Source organism: Mesoplodon mirus, assembly GCF_964341445.2.
Source record: "Mesoplodon mirus genome assembly, chromosome: 1".
Classification (NCBI taxonomy): Eukaryota; Metazoa; Chordata; class Mammalia; order Artiodactyla; family Ziphiidae; genus Mesoplodon; species Mesoplodon mirus.
In genome coordinates this window covers 46861230-46886039 of record NC_138976.1, presented here as the reverse complement: position 1 = coordinate 46886039, position 24810 = coordinate 46861230, and the positions used below count along the sequence as shown (strand labels likewise).

General features: G+C 41.2%; 1 long non-coding RNA gene across 1 annotated transcript; it reads right to left on the bottom strand.

Annotated features, from left to right (window-relative positions):
- Positions 1-24810, bottom strand: LOC309792885. Its single transcript, XR_014291824.1, has 3 exons — positions 24764-24810; positions 23409-23480; positions 1-49 (listed from the first exon to the last, which is right to left on the bottom strand). It is a non-coding gene; the product is annotated as an uncharacterized lncRNA (long non-coding RNA).

The following is a 24810-nucleotide window of genomic DNA, read 5'->3' as shown; positions in this document are numbered from 1 at the left end:
CAAGACCAGGTTTCTTCGTGTGGCAGTCTCCAACAAAATGATGGCATAGCTGCAAAAAGACACACAGGTCATTTTGATGTGAAATCCCTCATCCAGAGCAAATTAAAAATCCACACAGATTTTTAATGTGTGGCTCTGTGAAATGCAGAGCCACCGTTTGCAGGGACAGTGGACACATTGCTTCAGGTAAGCTCAGCTATACACACATTTGTGAATGCTATGGGGTCATAATTATCCAGAAAAAAGTGAATGTTTCTTCCAAATAAACTTGATTTGCCCATACATGTCACATTTAAAAATAAATTTAGATGTTCATAGGCTTAGCTATAATTACAGACCAGAAGTTATTTGTTACGCTACTTACATTGCTAATACCTGCTAGCCCATGAATATCAACCTGAACTCTTTTGTTAGTTATACTTGGTAAGAGATCATGTTAGAAATACTTTTCCCAGATGCTCATATTCCTGTTACATTTTCATTGTGGTGTTATATAATCATATCTGAGTGTTTCCTTCTGGTACTTCTAAAATTTCATTTTTCATATTGAAAATTTAAAGCTGCCCCCCAAATTAATTTTGGTTAAAGGTGTGAACTAGGAATCTAATGTTATATTTGCCAAATGGTTAGACAGTTGTCCTGAATCCTTTATTCACACAATCTCTCCTTTTCTCTCTTATTTGAAATTCCATTTTTTCAAATACTAAATTATCATATCCACTTTGGCCCATTTCAGGACTATCTGCTTACCTTTCTGCCTCATTCCTCTCCACTCCTACCTCCCACTCCACCCTCATCTCTAAGCTCTGGTCATACTTAATCGATTTACAATCCCAGACTGGACCATCCTCTCCTACATATTTCACACATTGTTCTCTCTCTTTGGAATGACCTGTCTTCTCCCCTTCTCCTGGCAAACGTCCACTTTTCCTCAGCTCACCTCCACTGGGAAACCTCCCATGGTCCATTCATTCCCCATGCCCAGTCTAGACTAGATGCTATCCCCATGCACCTGACACTCCCCTAGGACTTCCATCAACACTTCTATAACTCTGCTTATTTGTCTTTCCACCAAGTCAAGACATTCTTGAAGGCAGGGAATATTTCTTATTTATTTTTGTAACCTTCACTGTCCATCACAGTGTTTGTTATATAAATTTATTAGACCTAGCAAGTGCCTACTACTTGCCTGTAGCTACACTCTTTAGATGTTAAACAGGACTTTCTGTCAGCATCTCCAGTCAGGTCTCCGCTGAGCACCAGTGGGTGAGCCTGGTTCAAAATCCTGTTCCCTCTAGGCATCCTGTCTAGATATAGTGACCTACCCATTCCCATTCATGCCCCAAGATATAACACAAATCTTCTTCCAAGATAATGCATTCAGATGGCAATAGATCCTTAAGAATGTTGATGTAACCTTTCTATTTGTATTATAGAAACTGCAATTTAAACCTATGCAAGTAAATTTGTTAAATTCCTACAAAAAAAAAAAAAAAGAATGTTGATGTAAAGAGGGCGTGGTTCAGAGAGATCAGCTCGTGCTTTGTGACCACCTAGAGGGGTGGGATAGGGAGATGGGAGGAGGGAGACGCAAGAGGGAAGAGATATTGGAATATACGTATATGTATAGCTGATTCACTGTTATAAAGCAGAAACTGACACACCATTGTAAAGCAATTATACTCCAATAAAGATGTTAAAAAAAAAAAAAAGACAGCGTGGTTGCAGGGTTTCACTAGTGTGTCTCCTACCACGCAAATGCCTGGCTCCTACTGGAAACCCCAGTTGAGAGGAATGTCACCACTGAACATAACATCCATCAAGCTTCCCTTTGGGCAGTATTCTGTCACAATAACCACATCTGGCACTCCAATGAATCTGCAAATGTTTGGATGATCTAATTCTCTGGGGAAATCAATAATATAGACCAGAAAGGATCTTTCTGGAACATGATCTCCTAATTCCCACTTTAAAATTTGACCTAGCTTTTTCTGAACCATAAAGGAAAAAACATCCTTCCGGATTTAGTGTTGGGCACAAATAAAGCTTGCAAATCCACCCATTGTGATGCAGAATAAAGTATTTAGAAAAAAACATACCTCATCATCACAATTCATTCTGGGCCAGGCACTTTACATCCAACATCACTCTTCTGCACAAAAACTCTGCCTGGTAGCTATGATTATCTCCGCTCTGAATGAGGAAACTGAGGCTCAGAGAGGCAAACTAACTTGGCCAAGGTCCCCCATAGGTAAGAGAGCCAGATCCTAAGCCTGACTTTGCCTAATCCCAAAATTCATTCATGGTTTTTTAACATTGCCATACTGTATTCCAATATAAAATACAGATACAAAGAGGAAAGATCTCACATTGAGAAAAGTTTCATTTTTCTCAAAAATGTTGTTCCTTTGAAAACAAAAGGCAATTTTCACAAGCCAAGTAGTCACAGATTTTTCAGAGCCTTTCCACACTGGCCTCTCACATATTTGTTTCTCTTTAAGTTGGAGTACCTCACTCCTGGAGAAGGAGAAAGCTCTCCCCCAATCCCAGGCGTGCAGCTGGCTTTTCCGCGTGGCTAATTACTACATCTGCACCATCAGCACGGAGGCACAGGTGCTGTTTTGCATAAACCAAGGATTGACTTGCAGATTGTCCATGGGGAGTTTTCTAGGCATAACATTTTTCTCCAATCAAAATTCCACCATCTTTTCAGCCTAAAGCTTGTTTCCCCAGTCATCAATCCTTGGATTAGATCACAAACAAGACATCCTCCAAGGGATAGCACAGAGCATTACTCTTCAAAACTGATTCTGGTGAGGGGAGGAATACTGATGCTGGTTGTACAGCAGATGAAGGACCTTCTGCCCCCTCTCCCCTCTGTTAGGACTGTATGAATGCTCTGGTCTCTCCTACACGTGATTCACTTTCCACTGAGGGGGTAGACCATGTGATGGGTGAGAGTTCATGCTCACTGTGCTACAATTAATGGTGGACAGCATTAGTGTATTAAAGACTACCCCTTCTGTTTCTGCTCCACGTGGTAAGCCCCCCTGGGCTGTCTTTCCTAAGTGGGGCAGGCCTGCCATTCTTCTTGTTCAACCTATGACTAGGTGGGTGTGGCAGGCCTGTAGTCTTGGCATGTGGATGGTGAGCGAAGTGACTGCAGGCCCAATTCTCACTTGCTCACTCTGTCATGGGGCTGAGCATGTGAATCTAATGCCTTAGATTTGGGCTGGGTGGTGGAAGCATGCACCTCAACTTTTCACACCAGAGTCAGGTTCTCTGATCTAGCTTTTTTTTAATATATAAATTTATTTATTTGTTTGTTTGTTTATTTATTTATTTTTGCCTGCTTTGGGTCTTTGTTGCTGCGCGCAGGCTTTCTCTAGTTGCAGCGAGCGGGGGCTACTCTTGTTGCGGTGCAAGGGCGTCTCATTGAGGTGGCTTCTCTTGCGGCAGAGCATGGGCTCTAGGCGTGGGCTTCAGTAGTTGTGGCACACAGGCTCAGTAGTTGTGGCGCACGGGCTTAGTTGCTCTGCAGCATGTGGGATCTTCCCAGACCAGCTCAAACCCATGTCCCCTGCATTGGCCGTTGGATTCTTAACCACTGCACCACCAGGGAAGTCCCTCTAATCTGGCTTTTACCAAAGTTTACGTTGCATATCAGGAGCTTGTCTATCTAAGAAAAAAGTGATAATTTCCTGTCTATTATCCCTTACGAGTGTTCCCCATTGGTCAGGTCAGAAAGAGAAGTAGAGATGAATAGCACCCTGAACATCTAACAACTAAGAGTTATTGGAAACCAGGTTCTGAAAATACTCTCTATCAACATTAAAATGGCACCAAGTCAAGGGCACATAATGAAGACCTTCCTGATGGCAAGACGAGATATTTAAAATACCTGAGGTATGGCATATTAAAAGAACCATCACTTCTTCCCTGCTTCATAATCCATGATATGCTTTTTATATACACTTCAAGTCAATGATGCTTTGGTTTGCTGACCCTGGCTAAGCCACAGAGCCCTTTGCAAAGGTGAAGAATTGGAAGTTCAACAGCATGTGGCTGCCAGGTACTGCAGGCTACTTTGTGCCTGAAAGACTAGTTTCAGTATCAGGACTGTTTTCCAAAATTGCAAACTTTAACCCAACCGAGTATCTGCTAACCAATATAAACTGCTGCCAGCCCAGTGTCTCCCTGTTCATTCCCTACCTTTTTTTTATCTGAAGAGGGAAATGAATGCTGACATATTACTCCCCATTAGTCTTGGGAGTAAGAAAACAGGAAAAAAATGTGATGTGCCTACTCCCCACTGCCCTTTCTCTCCTGAATCTAAAGTCAACTACACAGGTCAGGGAGGAGTGGCAGGGAGTATAAAGGAGCTGAATCACTGAAGGGAAATGCAATCACGATTTCTACAAATAGTTGTTTCTAGCATAACCTGTTCACAAAATAAGGCCTTAAATGTGTTTTTTTTTAAATAATAAAAAACTATTGTGCTTTTGCTGAAAACAACATTCAAGTTCTCTAAACATTTGTGATATTAATTCTATCCAAGAGAAAGACAAATATATGATATCACTCATATATGGAATCTAAAAAAATGGTAAAAATGAACCTATTTACAAAACAGAAATAGTCACAGATGTGGAAAACAAACTTACAGTTACCAAGGGGGAAGAGGGGGAAGGATAAATTGGGAAATTGGGATTGACGTATACACATTACTATATATAAAATAGGTAACCAATAAGAACCTACTGTATAGCACAGATAACTCTACTCAGTACTCTGTAATGACCTATATGGGAAAAGAATCTAAAAAAACAGTTGGATATATATGTATGTATAACTGATTCACTTTGCTGTACACCTAAAACTAACACAACGTTGTAAATCAACTATACTCCAATAAAAATTCATTAAAAAAAATTCTACCCAGCTGTATTATAACACATTGGTCACCCTAGTCTTCCAGCCCTTAATGAATCCTGATCTATCCTTTGCCATGATGGGTTAAATATAAAATAAAATATAATATGGAACAATGAAAAGTAAGAAAGGCTATTAGGTTTTTCTTTCCTTTTTTTTTTTTTTTTTTTTTTTTTTGCCGTCCGCGGGCCTCTCACTGTTGTGGCCTCTCTCGTTGCGGAGCACAGGCTCCGGATGTGCAGGCTCAGTGGCCATGGCTCACGGGCCTAGCCGCTCCGCGGCATGTGGGATCTTCCTGGACCGGAGCACGAACCCGTGTCCCCTGCATCGGCAGGCAGACTCTCAACCACTGTACCACCAGGGAAGCCCTATTAGGTTTTTATTTATGTGTCAACTCTGAGAGATGATTGGTAATGACTAACTGAAGCACTGTATTGAGAAGGATTCTGAGGACTATCCAGGCCCAGTAGAAAACGTTCTAATAAGAAGGTCCATGGATGTGAATGAGGTCCATGGGCATGGGCATTGAACATATTTCCCATCCTTGATAGAGACAGAATCTTACCCTTGAGTCCAAAAGGCCAATTTGCAAGGACATAAGTAGCAAGGTCTAGTGCCACAGTAATATATATGAAGAAGATGTTGAGTTTGAACTTACTACAAGTTCAATACGAGCCAGCAACATGAAGGCAGTGACAAGAGGCTGATGCTATCTAGGGTGGTATGGGTGGAGGAATGCTGTCCAAAATTAGGGAGGTGTGTTCTATTCTGTTCTGGCAGGATCATGGTGACAGTGGTGGGTCCCACTCCAGATGCCACACTTAGAAAGAAATGTTAGTCAACAGGCTGGAGAGCAATGCACTCAATAAAGGGCTTTGGAACCTGAGTTTTATGAGGAAAAACAAGAATGTTCAGCCTGGTGAAGAGAAAACTTAAGGAAGTCCTGATACCCATCCTTCCCAGAAACCTAGCATGCTGCTGCCCCCAAAGTGGACCACCCGAGTCTTCAGCACCACTAATTTATCTAATTAGGTAGCCCATATGAGCTCTCTGGTGTGTTTACCTGCCTTCCACTACTACGGTATGCCTGCTGCACCCAGATGTTAAGCAGTAGGCTGCAATCAATTAGCAATTATAATTAAAGCTGAAATAATTAACAACATAATAGTGAGATATTCTTGCTTAATTTCCTGAAGTTGGAAGACTATGATGTTCCTGACAGAAGATAATAAATGTAAATAAAGCTCCCAAATTCAGATGAGCATGTCAGTCACATCCAAATAATTGTTCATCAAGCCATTGTTACCAACTGGAAATTCACTGGCCCACACAAATGTAGATTAATTATCTTAATTAAAGCTCTTGTGGCCCACTACCAATAGACTTGGATGTCCCTGCTGTCTTTAAATGCTTAAAAATTAGATAGCTGATGATTGCACAACAATTTGAAAGTACTTAATGCCACTGAACTGCACACTTTAAAAAGGTTAAAATGGTAAATATTATTCTGTATGTATTTTACCACAATAAGGAAAAAAGTTATTTTTTAAATAGCATAGTGTAGTGATAAAACTATAGGCTAGGAGACTTCCGGGTAAGATGGCGGAAGAGTAAGACGCGGAGATCACCTTCCTCCCCACGGATACACCAGAAATACAGCTACACGTGGAACAACTCCTACAGAACACCTACTGAACGCTGGCAGAAGACCCCAGACCTCCCAAAAGGCAAGAAACCCCCCACATACCTGGGTAGGGCAAAGCGGAGAGATCCCCACACAGAGGATCAGTGCCGAGCGGCACTCACCAGCCCGAGAGGCTTGTCTGCTCGCCCGCTGGGGCGCGCAGCGCTGGAAGCTGAGGCTCGGGCTTCGGTCAGAGCGCAGGGAGAGGACTGGGGCTGGCGGCGAGAACTCAGCCTGAAGGGGGCTAATGCGCCACAGCTAGCCGGGAGGGAGTCCAGGAAAACTCTGGAGCTGCCGAAGAGGCAAGAGACTTTTTCTTCCCTCTTGGTTTCCTGGTGCGCGAGGAGAGGGGATTAAGAGCGCTGCTTAAAGGGGCTCCACAGACGGGCGCGAGTCGCGACTGAAAGCGCGGAGCCCAGAGACGGGCGTGGGACGCTGGGGCTGCTGCTGCCGCCGCCAAGAAGCCTGTGTGCGAGCGCAGGTCACTGCCCACATCGCCCTTCCGGGAGCCTGTGCAGCCCGCCACTGCCGGGGTCCCGGGATCCAAGGGCGGCTTCCCTGGGAGAACGCACGGCGCGCCTCGGGCTGGTGCAACGTCACGCCAAACTCTGCCGCTGCAGGCTCGCCCCGCACTCCGTGCCCCTCCCTCCCGCCCGGCCTGAGTGAGCCAGAGTCCCCGAAGAGGCTGCTCCTTTAACCCTGTCCTGTCTGAGCGAAGAACAGACGCCCTCCGGCGACCTACACGCAGAGGCGGGGCCAAATCCAAAGCTGAGACCCAGGAGCTGTGAGAACAAAGAAGAGAAAGGGAAACCTCTCCCAGCAGCCTCAGAAGCAGCGGATTAAAGCTCCACAATCAACTTGATGTACCCTGCATCTGTGGAATACATGAATAGACAACACATCATCCCAAATTGAGGAGCCCGGAGTCAGTGCTGTGCCTCTGAGGTGGGAGAGCCAACTTCAGGACACTGGTCCACAAGAGACCTCCCAGCTCCACATAATATCAAACGGCAGAAATCTTCCAGAGATCTCCATCTCAACACCAGCACCCAGCTTCACTCAACGACCAGCAAGCTACAGTGCTGGACACCCTAAGCCAAACAACTAGCAAGACAGGAACACAACGCCACCCATTAGCAGAGAGGTGGCCTAAACTCATAAAAAGTCTGCAGACACCCCAAAACACACCACCAGACGTGGACCTGCCCACCAGAAAGACAAGATCCAGCCTCATCCACCAGAACACAGGCACTAGTCCCCTCCACCAGGAAGCCTACACAACCCACTAAATCAACCTTAGCCACTGGGGACATACACCAAAAACAACGGGAACTACGAATCTGCAGCCTGCAAGAAGGAGACCCCAAACACAGTAACATAAGCAAAATGAGAAGGCAGAAAAACACACAGCAGGAGAAGGAGCAAGATAAAAACCCACCCGACCTAACAAATGAAGAGGTAATAGGCAGTCTACCTGAAAAAGAATTCAGAATAATGATGGTAAAGATGATCCAAGATTCTATTTCCCAGATCCAAAATCTTGGAAATAGAATAGACAAAATGCAAGAAACAGTTAACAAGGACCTAGAAGAACTAAAGATGAATCAAGCATCGATTAAAAACACAATACATGAAATGAAAAATACTCTAGATGGGATCAATAGCAGAATAACTGAGGCAGAAGAACGGAGAAGTGAGGTGGAAGATAAAATAGTGGAAATAACTGCTGCAGAGCAAAATAAAGAAAAAAGAATGAAAAGAACAGAGGACAGTCTCAGAGACCTCTGGGACAACATTAAACGCACCAACATTCGAATTATAGGGGTTCCAGAAGAAGAAGAGAAAAAGAAAGGGACTGAGAAAATATTTGAAGAGATTATAGTTGAAAACTTCCCTAATATGGGAAAGGAAATAGTTAATCAAGTCCAGGAGGCACAGAGGGTCCCATACAGAATAAATCCAAGGAGAAATACGCCAAGACACATACTAATCAAACTGTCAAAAATTAAACACAAAGAAATCATATTAAAAGCAGCAAGGCAAAAACAACAAATAACACACAAGGGAATCCCCATCAGGATAACAGCTGATCTCTCAGCAGAAACTCTACAAGCCAGAAGGGAGTGGCAGGACATAATTAAAGTGATGAAGGAGAAAAACCTGCAACCAAGATTACTCTACCCAGCAAGGATCTCATTCAGATTTGATGGAGAAATTAAAACATTTACAGACAAGCAAAAGCTGAGAGAGTTCAGCACCACCAAACCAGCTTTACAACAAATGCTAAAGGAACTTCTTTAGGCAAGAAACACAACAGAAGTAAAAGACCTACAATAACGAACCCAAAACAATTAAGAAAATGGGAACAGGAACATACATATCAATAATTACCTTAAATGTAAATGGACTAAATGCTCCCACCAAAAGACACAGAGTGGCTGAATGGATACAAAAACAAGACCCATATATATGCTGTCTACAAGAGACCCACTTCAGACCTAGAGACACATACAGACTGAAAGTAAGGGGATGGAAAAAGATACTCCATGCAAATGGAAACCAAAAGAAAGCTGGAGTAGCAATTCTCATATCAGACAAAATAGACTTTAAAATAAAGACTATTACAAGAGACAAAGAAGGACACTACATAATGATCAAGGGATCGATCCAAGAAGAAGATATAACAATTGTAAATATTTATGCACCAAACATAGGAGCACCTCAATACATAAGGCAAATACTAACAGCCATAAAAGGAGAAATCGACAGTAACACAATCATAGTAGGGGACTTTAACACCCCACTTTCACCAATGGACAGATCATCCAAAATGAAAATAAATAAGGAAACACAAGCTTTAAATGATACATTAAACAAGATGGACTTAATTGATATTTATAGGACATTCCATCCAAAAACAACAGAATACACATTTTTCTCAAGTGCTCATGGAACATTCTCCAGGATAGATCATATCTTGGGTCACAAATCAAGCCTTGGTAAATTTAAGAAAATTGAAATTGTATCAAGTATCTTTTCCGACCACAATGCTATGAGACTAGACATCAATTACAGGAAAAGAGCTGTAAAAAATACAAACACGTGGAGGCTAAACAATACACTACTTAATAACGAAGTGATCACTGAAGAAATCAAAGAGGAAATTAAAAAATACCTAGAAACAAATGACAATGGAGACACGACGACCCAAAACCTATGGGATGCAGCAAAAGCAGTTCTAAGAGGGAAGTTTATAGCAATACAATCCCACCTTAAGAAACAGGAAACATCGCGAATAAACAACCTAACCTTGCACCTAAAGCAATTAGAGAAAGAAGAACAAAAACATCCCAAAGTTAGCAGAAGGAAAGAAATCATAAAAATCAGATCAGAAATAAATGAAAAAGAAATGAAGGAAACGATAGCAAAGATCAATAAAACTAAAAGCTGGTTCTTTGAGAAGATAAACAAAATTGATAAACCATTAGCCAGACTCATCAAGAAAAAAAGGGAGAAGACTCAAATCAATAGAATTAGAAATGAAAAAGGAGAAGTAACAACTGACACTGCAGAAATACAAAAGATCATGAGAGATTACTACAAGCAACTCTATGCCAATAAAATGGACAACCTGGAAGAAATGGACAAATTCTTAGAAATGCACAACCTGCCAAGACTGAAGAAGGAAGAAATAGAAAATATGAATAGACCAATCACAAGCACTGAAATTGAAACTGTGATAAAAAATCTTCCAACAAACAAAAGCCCAGGACCAGATGGCTTCACAGGCGAATTCTATCAAGCATTTAGAGAGGAGCTAACACCTATCCTTCTGAAACTCTTCCAAAATATAGCAGAGGGAGGAACACTCCCAAACTCATTCTACGAGGCCACCATCACCTTGATACCAAAACCAGACAAGGATGTCACAAAGAAAGAAAACTACAGGCCAATATCACTGATGAACATAGATGCAAAACTCCTCAACAAAATACTAGCAAACAGAATCCAACAGCACATTAAAAGGATCATACACCATGATCAAGTGGGGTTTATTCCAGGAATGCAAGGATTCTTCAATATACGCAAATCAATCAACGTGATACACCATATTAACAAATTGAAGGAGAAAAACCATATGATCATCTCAATAGATGCAGAGAAAGCTTTCGACAAAATTCAACACCCATTTATGATAAAAACCCTGCAGAAAGTAGGCATAGAGGGAACTTTCCTCAACATAATAAAGGCCATATATGACAAACCCACAGCCAGCATCGTCCTCAATGGTGAAAAACTGAAACCATTTCCACTAAGATCAGGAACAAGACAAGGTTGCCCACTCTCACCACTCTTATTCAACCTAGTTTTGGAAGTTTTAGCCACAGCAATCAGAGAAGAAAAGGAAATAAAAGGAATCCAAATCGGAAAAGAAGAAGTAAAGCTGTCACTGTTTGCAGATGACATGATACTATACATAGAGAATCCTAAAGATGCTACCAGAAAACTACTAGAGTTAATCAATGAATTTGGTCAAGTTGCAGGATACAAAATTAATGCACAGAAATCTCTGGCATTCCTATATACTAATGATGAAAAATCTGAAAGTGAAATCAAGGAAACACTCCCATTTACCATTGCAACAAAAAGAATAAAATATCTAGGAATAAACCTACCTAAGGAGACAAAAGACCTGTATGCAGAAAATTATAAGACACTGATGAAAGAAATTAAAGATGATACAAATAGATGGAGAGATGTACCATGTTCTTGGATTGGAAGAATCAACATTGTGAAAATGACTCTACTACCCAAAGCAATCTACAGATTCAATGCAATCCCTATCAAACTACCACTGGCATTTTTCACAGAACTAGAACAAAAAATTTCACAATTTGTATGGAAACACAAAAGACCCCGAATAGCCAAAGCAATCTTGAGAACAAAAAATGGAGCTGGAGGAATCAGGCTCCCTGACTTCAGACTATACTACAAAGCTACAGTAATCAAGACAGTATGGTACTGGCACAAAAACAGAAAGATAGATCAATGGAACAGGATAGAAAGCCCAGAGTTAAACCCACGGACATATGGTCACCTTATCTTTGATAAAGGAGGCAGGAATGTACAGTGGAGAAAGGACAGTCTCTTCAATAAGTGGTGCTGGGAAAACTGGATAGGGACATGTAAAAGTATGAGATTAGATCACTCCCTAACACCATACACAAAAATAAGCTCAAAATGGATTAAAGACCTAAATGTAAGGCCAGACACTATCAAACTCTTAGAGGAAAACATAGGCAGAACACTCTATGACATAAATCACAGCAAGATCCTTTTGGACCCACCTCCTAGAGAAATGGAAATAAAGACAAAAATAAACACATGGGACCTAATGAAACTTAAAAGCTTTTGCACAGCAAAGGAAACCATAAACAAGACCAAAAGACAACCCTCAGAATGGGAGAAAATATTTGCAAATGAAGCAACTGACAAAGGATTAATCTCCAAAATTTATAAGCAGCTCATGCAGCTCAATAACAAAAAAACAAACAACCCAATCCAAAAATGGGCAGAAGACCTAAATAGACATTTCTCCACAGAAGATATACAGACTGCCAACAAACACATGAAAGGATGCTCAACATCTTTACTCATTAGAGAAATGCAAATCAAAACTACAATGAGATATCATCTCACACCAGTCAGAATGGCCATCATCAAAAAATCTAGAAACAATAAATGCTGGAGAGGGTGTGGAAAAAAGGGAACACTCTTGCACTGCTGGTGGGAATGTGAATTGGTACAGCCGCTATGGAGAACGGTATGGAGGTTCCTTAAAAAACTACAAATAGAACTACCATATGACCCAGCAATCCCACTACTGGGCATATACCCTGAGAAAACCATAATTCAAAAAGAGACATGTACCAAAATGTTCATAGCAGCCCTATTTACAATAGCCCGGAGATGGAAACAACCTAAGTGTCCATCATCGGATGAATGGATAAAGAAGATGTGGCACATATATACAATGGAATATTACTCAGCCATAAAAAGAAATGAAATTGAGCTATTTGTAATGAGGTGGATAGACCTAGAGTCTGTCATACAGAGTGAAGTAAGTCAGAAAGAGAAAGACAAATACTGTATGCTAACACATATATATGGAATTTAAGAAAAAAAAATGTCATGAAGAACATAGGGGTAAGACAGGAATAAAGACACAGACCTACTAGAAAATGGACTTGAGGATATGGGGAGGGGGAAGTGTAAGCTGTGACAAAGTGAAAGAGCGGCATGGACATATATACACTACCAAACGTAAGGTAGATAGCTAGTGGGAAGCAGCCGCATAGCACAGGGAGATCAGCTCGGTGCTTTGTGACCGCCTGGAGGGGTGGGATAGGGAGGGTGGGAGGGAGACGCAAAAGGGAGAGGATATGGAAACATATGTATATGTATAACTGATTAAATTTGTTATAAGGCAAAAAATTAAAAAAAAAAAGCATATAAAAACTTCCAGGAAAGTTATGTTATTCAAAAAAAAAAAAAAAAAAACTATAGGCTACTGAGTCAGTCAGAGAAGAGCATAAATTCTGGCTGGGCCACTTATTGGCTCTGTGACCTCAAGCAAGTTGATAAACCTCTCTGAATCCCAGTTTCTTCCTCTGCAAAATCAAGTAATAATACCTACCCATCAAATGAGGTAAGTAGTTGGAGGTAAGGAGTAGAAATGATGCATAGAAAGCATTCTGTGGGTGACATGGCAGCTGAGGACAGATCAGACTCAGCATAAGGACCAATGGGTGGAAGACCCACTGGCATTCAGGATAAGGAAGATTTGTAAACTTAGAGTTGCCCGACAATGCAAGAGGCACCTCCACAGAAAGTCTGTAGCTCTGCAAAACTACAGCCCTGAAAACAATAGCAATGGGGAAACGATAACCCAAGAAGCAGAGGTTCAAAAACAAAGGTTTATTCTCCAAGATTAAGACTCTTAATCCACTTCATAGGATGAAGGGTCACCTATTAACAGCAGACAACCATTGTGCAGCTCAGGTTTCCCAACAGGGGTCATTCCTCAAGGCCGCCAGCCCCATGTTTCTGCTTACCTTACTTGCTTCACTTCCCTATGGATCACCTTGGAGAAAGTGAATGTCTTCTTGATCTTCCTATGGCCACAGTCCTACCATCACTGTATTAAGAAATGCCACTTAGACTCTTATTTGTGTGAGGTCAGAACTGTGTTCCCTCCTCATCCATGGGTAAAGCTGAGCAGTGTCCTCCCAAGACAAGCTGGTTTGATGGGCACATCAATTTGCTCAAGAATGTAGAAGACACATTCTTTGATGGGGGTGGTGGTTAGGAATTCGGAGCAGTACCAACTATATTAACATGCTGTAGTCCTTCTTGCTGAAAACCTTGCCTCTGGGTCCCCGTTGTTAGTTTCGAGCCTCTGAGAGGAGTAAGAGATGAGGAGGCAGAGGCGGGGATTACCACTTTAGTACAAAATTTCATAACATTTCCTAGATTGTTTTCCCAGCTTCCCCAGGCACTGCCTTCTCAGAGCTTGCACAGAATTGTATAAACCTCTCTTAATGCCTTATTTTGGTATATGGGTCTTATATCCAGGTCTCCAGATACTGCGAGAATAGGAACTACCATGTCTTTTTTCTTGTTTGTAGTCCCTGTACCTTCCAGAAGTCAAGTACAGAGTAAGATTTCAGTGTAAGTTTGTTGAATAAATTAGATAGAGAGGGCTGAATAGCTAAAGAAAGTCCAAGAAAGAAAGGCAGGGAAAGAGAAGAGAACTACACAGGGCACTGACTCCTTGCTTTACACACTTCCTCTTGGGTAACGGTTAATCCTAATAAGAACCCAGCCAGGGTAGGCACTATTATGATTTTCTTTGAACAGAACAGAAGTAAAGTAACTTTCCCAGAGATGTCCGTTAGCGACTGAGAAGTCAAGATTCAATCCATATCTGCCTGTTCCAATGCCCATGCTGTTTTCCCTAAGAAAATACAACTTAGGGACTTCCCTGGTGGTCCAGTGGCTGGGACTCTGCGCTCCCAATGCAGGAGGCCCAGGTTCAATCCCTGGTCAGGGAATTAGATCTTGCACGCTGCAACTAAAAGAGCCTGCGTGCCGCAACGAAGATCTCACATGAGGTAACTAAGACCTGGCACAGCTAAATAAATAAATTAAATAAATAAATTTTTTAATTAAAAAAAAAGAAACAAAATATGACTTAGCCTAGTCCCTTTCCCTGGTTCTGTGGTTCTGCTCTACCTCCACTCTGCACAACTCCCTCCCTAACCTTAAAGCTTCTCCAACAACCCAGAGACCCATTAGTTTTATGACAATTCCAAGTCCTAAGGATCTATGCCAAAGCATTTCTGTGTTCCTCAAGTAGGAAATATCTAAAAGAATAGATTAACATATATTAGGTGACACTTTCATTCTCAAAAAAGTGGTGGATACATTTGCTGTGAAAACATGGTAGGGAGTAAATTACCAGTTATGTTTTATTAAAACAAAACAGTTCTAATGAAAAAGAACCTAGCATGTGCATGTGAAAATCGGGATAAAGGCAGAATTTGAATTGGGATCACCAAATAAATAGATTATATCCTCCTACCAGTTTCTCCAAATATATTTAAATTATTCCACTTTGCAGTGTGCAAAGCACTTTAATACTTATTAATCTAATTGGATATTCCTAGAAGGATCAAATGCGTGAGATATTTTCATCTTTTAATGCAGACAAATCTATCTATATTTTCTTTTCAGGTTTATCCATTGCTTTTTGAGTTTATCCAAAGCTTGTAAACTCCTTTCTAAAAATTTATTTCGCTTTCATTTTTTACAATGGATTATTTAAACCATCTAGAATTAAGTTAGGAAATAGAGTGAGGTGAGGATAAAATTTGATTTTACCCACACAACTAATCTATTGTTCCAGCACAACTGATTGAATAATCTTTCCCTCTGCTTGAGGAAAGAATTTTCCTCTACCCTTCTAAATTCTTTTGGCTGGTCTAAGAATCAAATCGACATGAGGCAGATTAACAGGAGAAAATCAAACAAAAGTTTAATAACATGTATAGATGGAAGAGACCCAGGAGAACTGAGTAACTCGCCAAAATGGCCAAAACCCTCACCTTAAATACCATCTTCAGCAGGTGGTAGTTTGGGACTTCAAAGAGAAGGAAAGCAGTTTACACTGTGATGGAAAAGCAAATCTTTGGTAAATGAATGTTAGCTGGGCAGTGCAGAGACAATGGAACACAGAAAGGAATATTAACAAACAGACTTTGCTAAGTTCTTCCCTGTCCACACACCTAGTTCATACCATAGCTACCTATGGTGGATAGCTCCTTTCCTGGAACAGGTCCTCTATCTACATTCTTTCAGGCAATGAGGGGGAAAGTTAAAGGTTCTTTCTGAGTCTTTTGGGCCTTGATTGTTTTCAGCTTAAAATAATCCGCATGCCAAAGAAATATTTTGGGGTGGCTAATTTTGCTCCCCTACACTTCCTTCACTGATATTTGAGTTCTGTCATGCATTTTTTCATATATATCCTCTCATCCATTTCAAACTTATCTATTCTACTCCAAATCTATTTGCCCAGGTCTTTTTTCAGCAACACTCTTTTAATTACTTTAATTTTCTATTATTTTCTAATATCTAAGAGTGAAAATACTCCCCCTTGGTACTATTTTTTTTGAGTCCCTGAACATTCTCATTTATCAATTTTTTTCAAATGAAATTGAGAATCGTTTTGTTAGCATGGCCCCGAGGCTTCTGAGGCAGGGAGCAGATAATGGGGAAACAACAAGTTATCTTCTCCCCTCTCCCCTTCTCATTCTCAGGCAAGCAGCCCTGCTTTTATATGCAGTGAAGCAAAGGTAGTCCACGAATGGTTTTTGTCAACCCAACTTCACTGTTTCTACAATTTTTGGAAATCATATTTTCAGAAGCTATTTTCATGTCAAGCAGGATTTAGCAAAACCTGTTCTACCTAAACCTATACTAGACCTGTTAGAATGGATTGGATGTTATGATAAGGGCTGGGCTTTCTGAGAAATAGCACTACTTAATCACAATGCCTGTGATGCTTGAATCAGACAATCTCAAAATTACTTAGAAATCTGAAGGGAAAAGTTTGTCAGAAGTACCTTTTAGGTGAATGATTTCAACATAAAAACTTGACTGCCTTGTGTTGGGGTAAGAGAATATTTTTAGTTGAATAGACTTCCTCCCCAATACTTGACAGAATATTGACCATATACAATAGTCTCTATAGCAGATTCAAATCATACTAAAAACTGTCAATTTGAGTTTTGAGTATTTATCCTTTTCTTTGTTTTTTAGGTATTTTCTTGAAGCTGGGTAAAGATACAACAGATGCCATAAAACCATTATAATTGTTACTGGGAAGTTGGAAGGAAGCATACCAGGTACTCTACTGAGTAATCTACCACCATGTGACCCAGAAATCCAGACATTGATTAAGCTAAATTTGTACTACTTTTAATCAGCACTAAGAAAAGCCTGGCTTAATAGGAATGTGCTTAGAATCCAAAAGACCTGGGTTCTAATCCTGACTCCACTTTACTCTATTTGAAAGCCCTGGGAAAGTTTATTCAACAGTTCTGTGCCTCGGTTTCCTTGCAGATAATGTTGAGAAAATAAAACTGACCTTGTAGGGTTCAAGAATTAAGGATAATACATATAAAACATCTTGCATAATAGTTGGCACAAAGCAGATCCCTAATCAATACTAGTTATTAATACCACCTAATATGAATAGTCTGCATTTCCTTATTATTTCTAGTCTAAGGCCTCACCCAGAAAAAGTTAGAGGCCATCAACTATGCTGAGTGGAGAGAAAAGATAACAGACAATTCTCCAAGGCTACAGTTTCTGCCTAGGAAACCAGGGTCTTGCCTCTGGCTTGAATAGTGTTCCAGGGAGCCCACTGGCTGCAGCTCATGCTTAGAACAATAATGGGATCGTGCCCCTGCCCCACACTGAAAACACACTCGTTGATTCATAGACAAAAACAGATGAGGACTACTTGGCAATAAGTAAGGAGTAAGATCACAGTTAGGAAAGTTATAAATACCTTTCATAAGCCTCCTGTGACTGGGCTGAAAAATGAGAGAGCTCCAATATGTTACTAACTAGTTATCAAAAAGTATAAAGTTGCACTTCAAAAATACCAATAAGTCTCTCTTCATTACCTACTGACAGGTGGAGCCCAGTTAGGAACTTTCAAGGAGCTGGATTTGGAGCCCAGCCACCTCCTGGACTGGGAGCTCGGCTGATCACAGCTAAGCTACAGTCGGTTAATTGCAGAAAGAGACTGAATGCTCCCACACCAGGGATGCTGCCAGGCTATGGCAGGAGGGGGGCAGCTTGTCATCTACTAATGACTCAACCTGGATGACCTGCAGCTCCTGTTGGGCTCAATACTTGTTTGTAGGAAGTATCCTCAGAAAGATTCATCTGCATTCAAGCCCAGAATGGAGATAAAGGCAGGAGGCCTCAGAGCATGCAGGAAGCCTTGTTACCAGCCCAGGGTTGAACCTACACACAAATGCAGGAGTAGAGAACATCATGAGAACAAGCCATGGGCCTTTTCATGTGTCCTGAGCTTTGGTGTCAGTTCCCTGAAGCCCTTGAAAGTTGTGCTGCTTTCACTCAATAACCATTTACAGAGCGCTAACTAGGTGCCAGCACTGACAGGATTGCTTTGTTCAAGTCAATGAATGTCTGATGAGCACCTACCATGTGCAGGGCTTTACCTGACAGGAAGGACTTACACCTGCAGGAGGTGGCCTTCTGGGCTTGTGTGTCACTCCTGCTCAGCCAAGAGCCCTGGTTTTCACAGCTTTCTCAATGCCCACAGTAGGAGCTTCTGGTTTACCAGACAGGGCCCTAGACCAGGAACCAGAAGGTTTAAGTCTGGGCTCTGCCACTCACCCCGTATACAATTTAGGCAAGTCACTTAACCATCCCACCTCAGTTTTCTCATGTGCCAAGAGGCATCTGACTGGTTAAGATCCAACAAGATGAATCTAGGATAATTATTACTGATATCTGGGGAAGAATGAAAAATATGTTAGTCCTATTTAGTTTAACTATTATAGCAGACAAATGAAATTCACTGATTAAGAAAGACATGGAGGGCCTCCCTGGTGGCGCAGTGGTTGAGAGTCCGCCTGCCGATGCAGGGGATACGGGTTCGTGCCCCGGTCTGGGAGGATCCCATATGCCGTGGAGCGGCTGGGCCCGTGAGCCATGGCCGCTGGGCCTGCGCATCCAGAGCCTGTGCTCCACAACGGGAGAGGCCACAACAGTGAGAGGCCCGCATACCGCAAAAAAAAAAAAAAAAAAAAAAAGAAAGACATGGAGACTGCACAGCAAAGGAAACCATCGACAAAAATGAAGAGACAACCAACTGAACGAGAGAAGATATTTGCAAATCATGTATCTGATAGGGGTTAATATTCAAAATATATAAACAACTCATAAAACTCAATATCAAAAAAATCTGACTAAAAAAATGGCAGATCTGAATAGACATTTTTCCAAAGAAGACATACAGATGGCCAACAAGTGCATGAAAATACACTCAACGTCACTAGCCATTGGTGAAATGCAAATCAAAACCACAATGAGGTATCACCTCACACCTGTTAGAACAACTATTATCAAAACCCCAAGAAATAACAAGGTTGGTGAGGATGTAGAGAAAAGGGAATCCTTGTGTACTGTCAATATATTTAAAAATGATACTTTTAGAAAAATGTTACCTACCAAAATTGACTTAGGAAGAAATTTTTGTAACCTAAATAAACCAATAACCATTTTTTTAATGGAGAGACTGAAACACAGAATCATTCCCTGGAAAATGTGGCCATAGATAGGTTTATTTTCAAGGTTCCTGCACCTATTTTTTGGTGTCCACTTCGTTCCATGCCCAGTCCCAACATGCAGAATAGTTCCCACCACCACCCACTCCAGAATCACTGAATCTTAGCAGTGGAGGGGCCCTCAGCCCATCTCATCCAGTCTCCTGCTCCCACATTTTGTTTAAATACATGCAAGAGTGAAGCTCATTGTTTGTCAGGGTGCACTCCACTCCTGCTCACTCTGATGAGTAGAAAACATGGAATGCAAAACCTCTCCCTGTATCTACTTAGTGGCCCTAGTTCAGCCCCCTGAAGCTATCTGAATGCATCAAACCCTCTTCTCCAGGGCAGTCTTTGACACAGTCCCTCATTCTCCTTCATAAGAACTCCTATAAACTGCTTTGGGTTTTACAAAGCACCTTCCTTACAGGTCATTAGCAAAATGACATTCCAAAGTGGGAGGGGGATACCACACCCTGACATTGCTTGGGCCCTATTAACAGAAACAAGTTATTTATTCAGAAATTGACATTAGGCATAAAATATAGGCATGACCTTTTTCAGCCAGACCCTAGGGAGGAGACACTAAAAATATATCCATGTCCTCAGGCACCACGGTCAGAGCCAACACTATGAATAACCCTCCATGTTCCCTGGAGATTCAGGCAGGCAACAAGAAGGGGCCTGCAGGCTAATTTGTATATGGAGGCGTGAGGAGAGTCGTCAGCCAGGCTGGCCTTTGTCCTCTAAGAGATGAGGCACAGCCCAGAGTAATGGAGACCTTGTCCTCTCCTGAGCTGTGAGATGGTGCAAAAGAGGAGAATGGTGGGAAGGGGGGAATTTGACCATATAATAATAATCATAATTTCCCTCAATATTTGAGAATTATGAGCAAGGACTTGGACTCAAATTAACTTGTGATTAAACTCAAATAATGTTATAGTACTGTTGATTAAAATGAAATAGCTGGCTATAAGTCCAGGTCACTGGGAGGTAGAACGACTTAATCCCACGTAAGTATTATCACTTAATAATAACAATAATAATTAACACTTATTGAGCCAGTCACTGTGCTTTATCTGTATTATCTCATTTAATCCTCAGAACAATCCTATAAGGCGGTGCTATTAGTATCTTCATTTTACAGCTGAGGAGACTGAAGCTGATAGCAAGTAAGGTCACACTTGCCTAAGGTCACACAGCTAGTAAATAATTTACTCTGGGCCCATGTGACTCAGATTCTGAGCTCTTAACCAAGAGACAAAAGCATAGAAAGAATGAGGCCACCTTCCATGGCTAAGCAGTTATACAGCCATTCAGAGTAGACCAGGGTCTCTAGATACCATTCACTCCTTCCTGAGAAGCAAGCAGGGCAGGCTTCTGACTGATGTGGACTCTGGGGGTCTCTGGGCTCAGACTCTACCATCTGTCATCTAGGCTTTACCTCAGCTGCCTACTGGCATTATACCTGGATCTCTAGGCTCCCCTGCCCCTGCTGCCACCTGCACCTGCTTGACAGAACAAAGGAACTTGAACAGAGCCCAGACTGTGCTGAGCCCCGGACCCTTAAAGCCAGCAGGTGTCCCCAAAAAACTTGACCCATCTGTTCTTCTTTGTCAGTCACCCTCCTCTGCAGGTGCTGAAGGACTTGTCACCTATGGCTTGTTGTTCACTACAGCACTAGAGAGAGAAAGCACCTTTGAGAACAAGGCCCCCAGGGTCACACACCTGGCTGAGTCTAGAACCTAGGTTCAAATAATTTGCCTACTTGCTGCCACTGTCTAAAACAATTAAAAAGTAAACAGAGAGGTAAAGTTTCTTGGCAAAGAGATGCCATTTACATGGATATTTATAATAACTGTGATCCTCAGAATCCCAAAAGTTGGGCCAACTAAAAATCCTTTTCTTTTGCTTTTGTTGCATTACATTTATCTGCATGATTAGATTTTGGATAGGCTGAGGCTCAAATTAATTTGAATTCTTGATTTTATATGAGGTGGCAGTGAGATGTGGTGCCCCAAGAATGGGCTGGGTGGCAGACGGAGCTTAGTTAGGGATTCTAATTTGTTGAACAGAGTCTCCGGGTAACTGAGAAGTGACTATAGGCTAATTAGGCTCACTGTCTCTCAGAGTTGAGAGGGACTGACATTATTTGTCCATTCCTAATCATGATGATTCCCAAACACCATCAGTCACATGATATTATCACAATTTTTGGAATATCTGTGAACCACTATTGTCTACTTCATATGTTTCTGTAAAAGAGCTTATTTATTTTATTTACTTGTCTAAAATCACAAGCTGATATTCTGGTTAATTTTTTTCTAATATGTATTAAAATAAATGCACAACTGTTAAAGTGTTTTAAAATTTCCCATCGATAATACACAAACCACTACTGGCATATACTGCCTTATCAGATGCACAAATCCCTTCTACACACTGTAAATACATAAAGAGTTAGTTCCCGGCTAAATGGTCAAACAGCTATGGAAGGACACCAAGCAGTACAGAAGAGACCAATGGTATATTCTGTAATTTTTGCTTTTTTTCAGAAAGAACGTCATGAGAGAGAATAAGGCTTTAAGGTCGGAGGTGGTTAGAATTTTAACTCCACTACTTGTAAGCTCCTGACCAAGTGACAACATCTCTGAGCCTCAGTTTCTTCATTCTACAAGGAGACAATGATACCCACGATACCCATCTGACAGGGTTTTGCTTTGGGTTAAAATGCATACATAAAGCATCTAGCACAGCACCTGACACAAAGCAATCACCTAATGAATATATGTTCCCTTCCTTTTCCATAAGAGTAGCAAGTAAAATAACCTGGAACTTACTAATGACTTTCCTTGGTAAGAATTTGCCTGGCTTATTTCCTAGAAGCACACCAATCACTCACTGTTTTGCAATGAATTGGGGGCACTGTTTTTCTTCAAACTTGGCTGCAAGCCTGATTGTCTTTCCAAACCATAACTAGGGGACATGATCATTCTGAACATCAAGACAGAATTTCTGACTGAAATGGCAGAGCTGTCACTGTTGGTTTTCTAAGTACAACAGGTTTCCATGATCCCAAGGGGAAAACTGGTCTGCCTTCTGGGGGTGCAGTGGAGGGCAGGGTGGGCTCTAATCTGGGAAGCAACAACCTTGAACCTGGTTGGATGCTTAAACCGACAGAATTTCGACAGAAAAGTATCAACCATCACCATTACTGTCAAAAGCATTGGGGCCTTTGAACTGAGGCTCCACAGCTGGCAGAAGAAGTAGGAAAAGTAGAGCTAGAATGCACACAGTCCTAATGAGGTGGGCTGATAGTCAAAGCCTTGTTTGCATTCGGCATTAAGGAAATTTTCTGCTGAGCAGAGTGACCTTGACATGTGATTTCTTGTGTTCTCTGGGTATATGCAGAGCATTATAAGAAGTAATGATTCCCAAAGAGCCCATCTAATCTGACAATTTTCATCAGCCTCCAAAGGGAGATTTTATCTTTTGTCCCTTTCTCCCATTTTTTAGTGTGTTACTATAAAAAGAGAGAGAGAGAGAGAACAAGATCTATAACCTTCAACAATGCCCTTGCAAAAGTTAGAAGTGTGGCATAACGGCTTTCTCTCACTCATCTTTGCCACCAGTCAGCATTTCTCAGCAGGTGCATTCAATATACACTGTCCCAACTCTTATCTTTCTCTACATCTTGGTGGTATTCTCCAGAAGCCTCATGTGAGTTTGGCTTAAGAACCACAGGCACTAGAGTGTCAGGACCAAAGACAGAGATCCTCTAATCTCATGTAATTTTGAGTCCACATTTGGGAACATGGGTTATGAGGGGCTCGGGAATAAAATTCTGATTCTGGTCATTTACAAACCTTTTTCGATATGAGTGAAAAGTACCATCCAACTTCCATTCCAAACATCTTTTGTATCTGATACTGAAACCACTAAAGAAAAAAAAGAAAGAAAATAAAAACAAAGACTGAAATATGATTTAAATACTTTACAGCAAAAATTAATCAAAACAATAGCATTCAGCACAAAATCAGTATTTAATTATTCATCGCTAGCAACAGTGAGACTACCAATAAGATGATGGTGCTCATTAGCAAAGTCGATTGCAATGGGTTTAACAAGGATTTCAGTTAAAAAGACATAGAGGTCATTACAGAGTATTGAGAAGAGTTCCCTAACACAACATTTTAAATCAACTATACTCCAATAAAAAATTTTTAAAAAAACAAAACAGGGCTTCCCTGGTGGCGCAGTGGTTGAGAGTCCGCCTGCCGATGCAGGGGACACGGGTTTGTGCCCCGGTCCGGGAGGATCCCACATGCCGCGGAGCGGCTGGGCCCGTGAGCCATGGCCGCTGAGCCTGTGCGTCCGGAGCGTGTGCTCCACCACGGGAGAGGCCACAACAGTGAAAGGCCCACATACCGTAAAAAAAAAAAAAAAAAAAAAAAAAAAGACATATAAATGGAAAGCCAAATATTTGAGAATTCAATACAATTTTTAAATGTCACATGACTTTTAGATTTGTTAAAATCCTTAATTTTGATACACTGTACACTTTAGCTTCAAAATAAAAACAATAAAATACTTGGTTTTCCAGCCATCCAAAAGCTATTGATACTCTTCCTCCCCACCCTGCCCCTGCTTCTCTAGAATCATTCTTCAGCAATCTTGTGAACTCCTTTCCATTCTCTTACTAAAGGCTCCAAGGAGCTATTTCTCTCTCAAACACACCTGCACACACTTTGCCTCCAACCCAGAGTCAATAAGCTTTATTATCCATCCCAGGCAGGAAAACATTAGCATCAACAATCCAAAACAATAGAAAATGCCAAACCATTGACTTTTAGTTTCAGAATATACAATATAAGTTTTGAGTGTAACTGGGCCTTTCTAATAAAAGTTTCTAGAATAATGTTTAGATGTACTTTGTTAATTTTCTAGATACACACCAAGTGACAGGAGAGGAGCCTACATATTAGAGCATGAGCTGGTAAGAATTTGAGATTTTGAATTTACTACAGTGGATGCCCTTAAAGTTGATTTGATAGGGAACCAAAAAAATGCATGAGTTTCCCACGTCTTCCCCAAACCACACCCTATCCCTATATAAAGAGGAAGTTAACTTCCAGATCAGCTCCTAGATCTTTCTGTACTGTGTGGAACCCAGATAATGAGGGAAGAAGGAGATTAAAATCACCAAAAAGGCTACACTGACCTACGTGAAGAGCTGAGCAAAGAAGGAAGAGTTAAAAGATAAGCGAG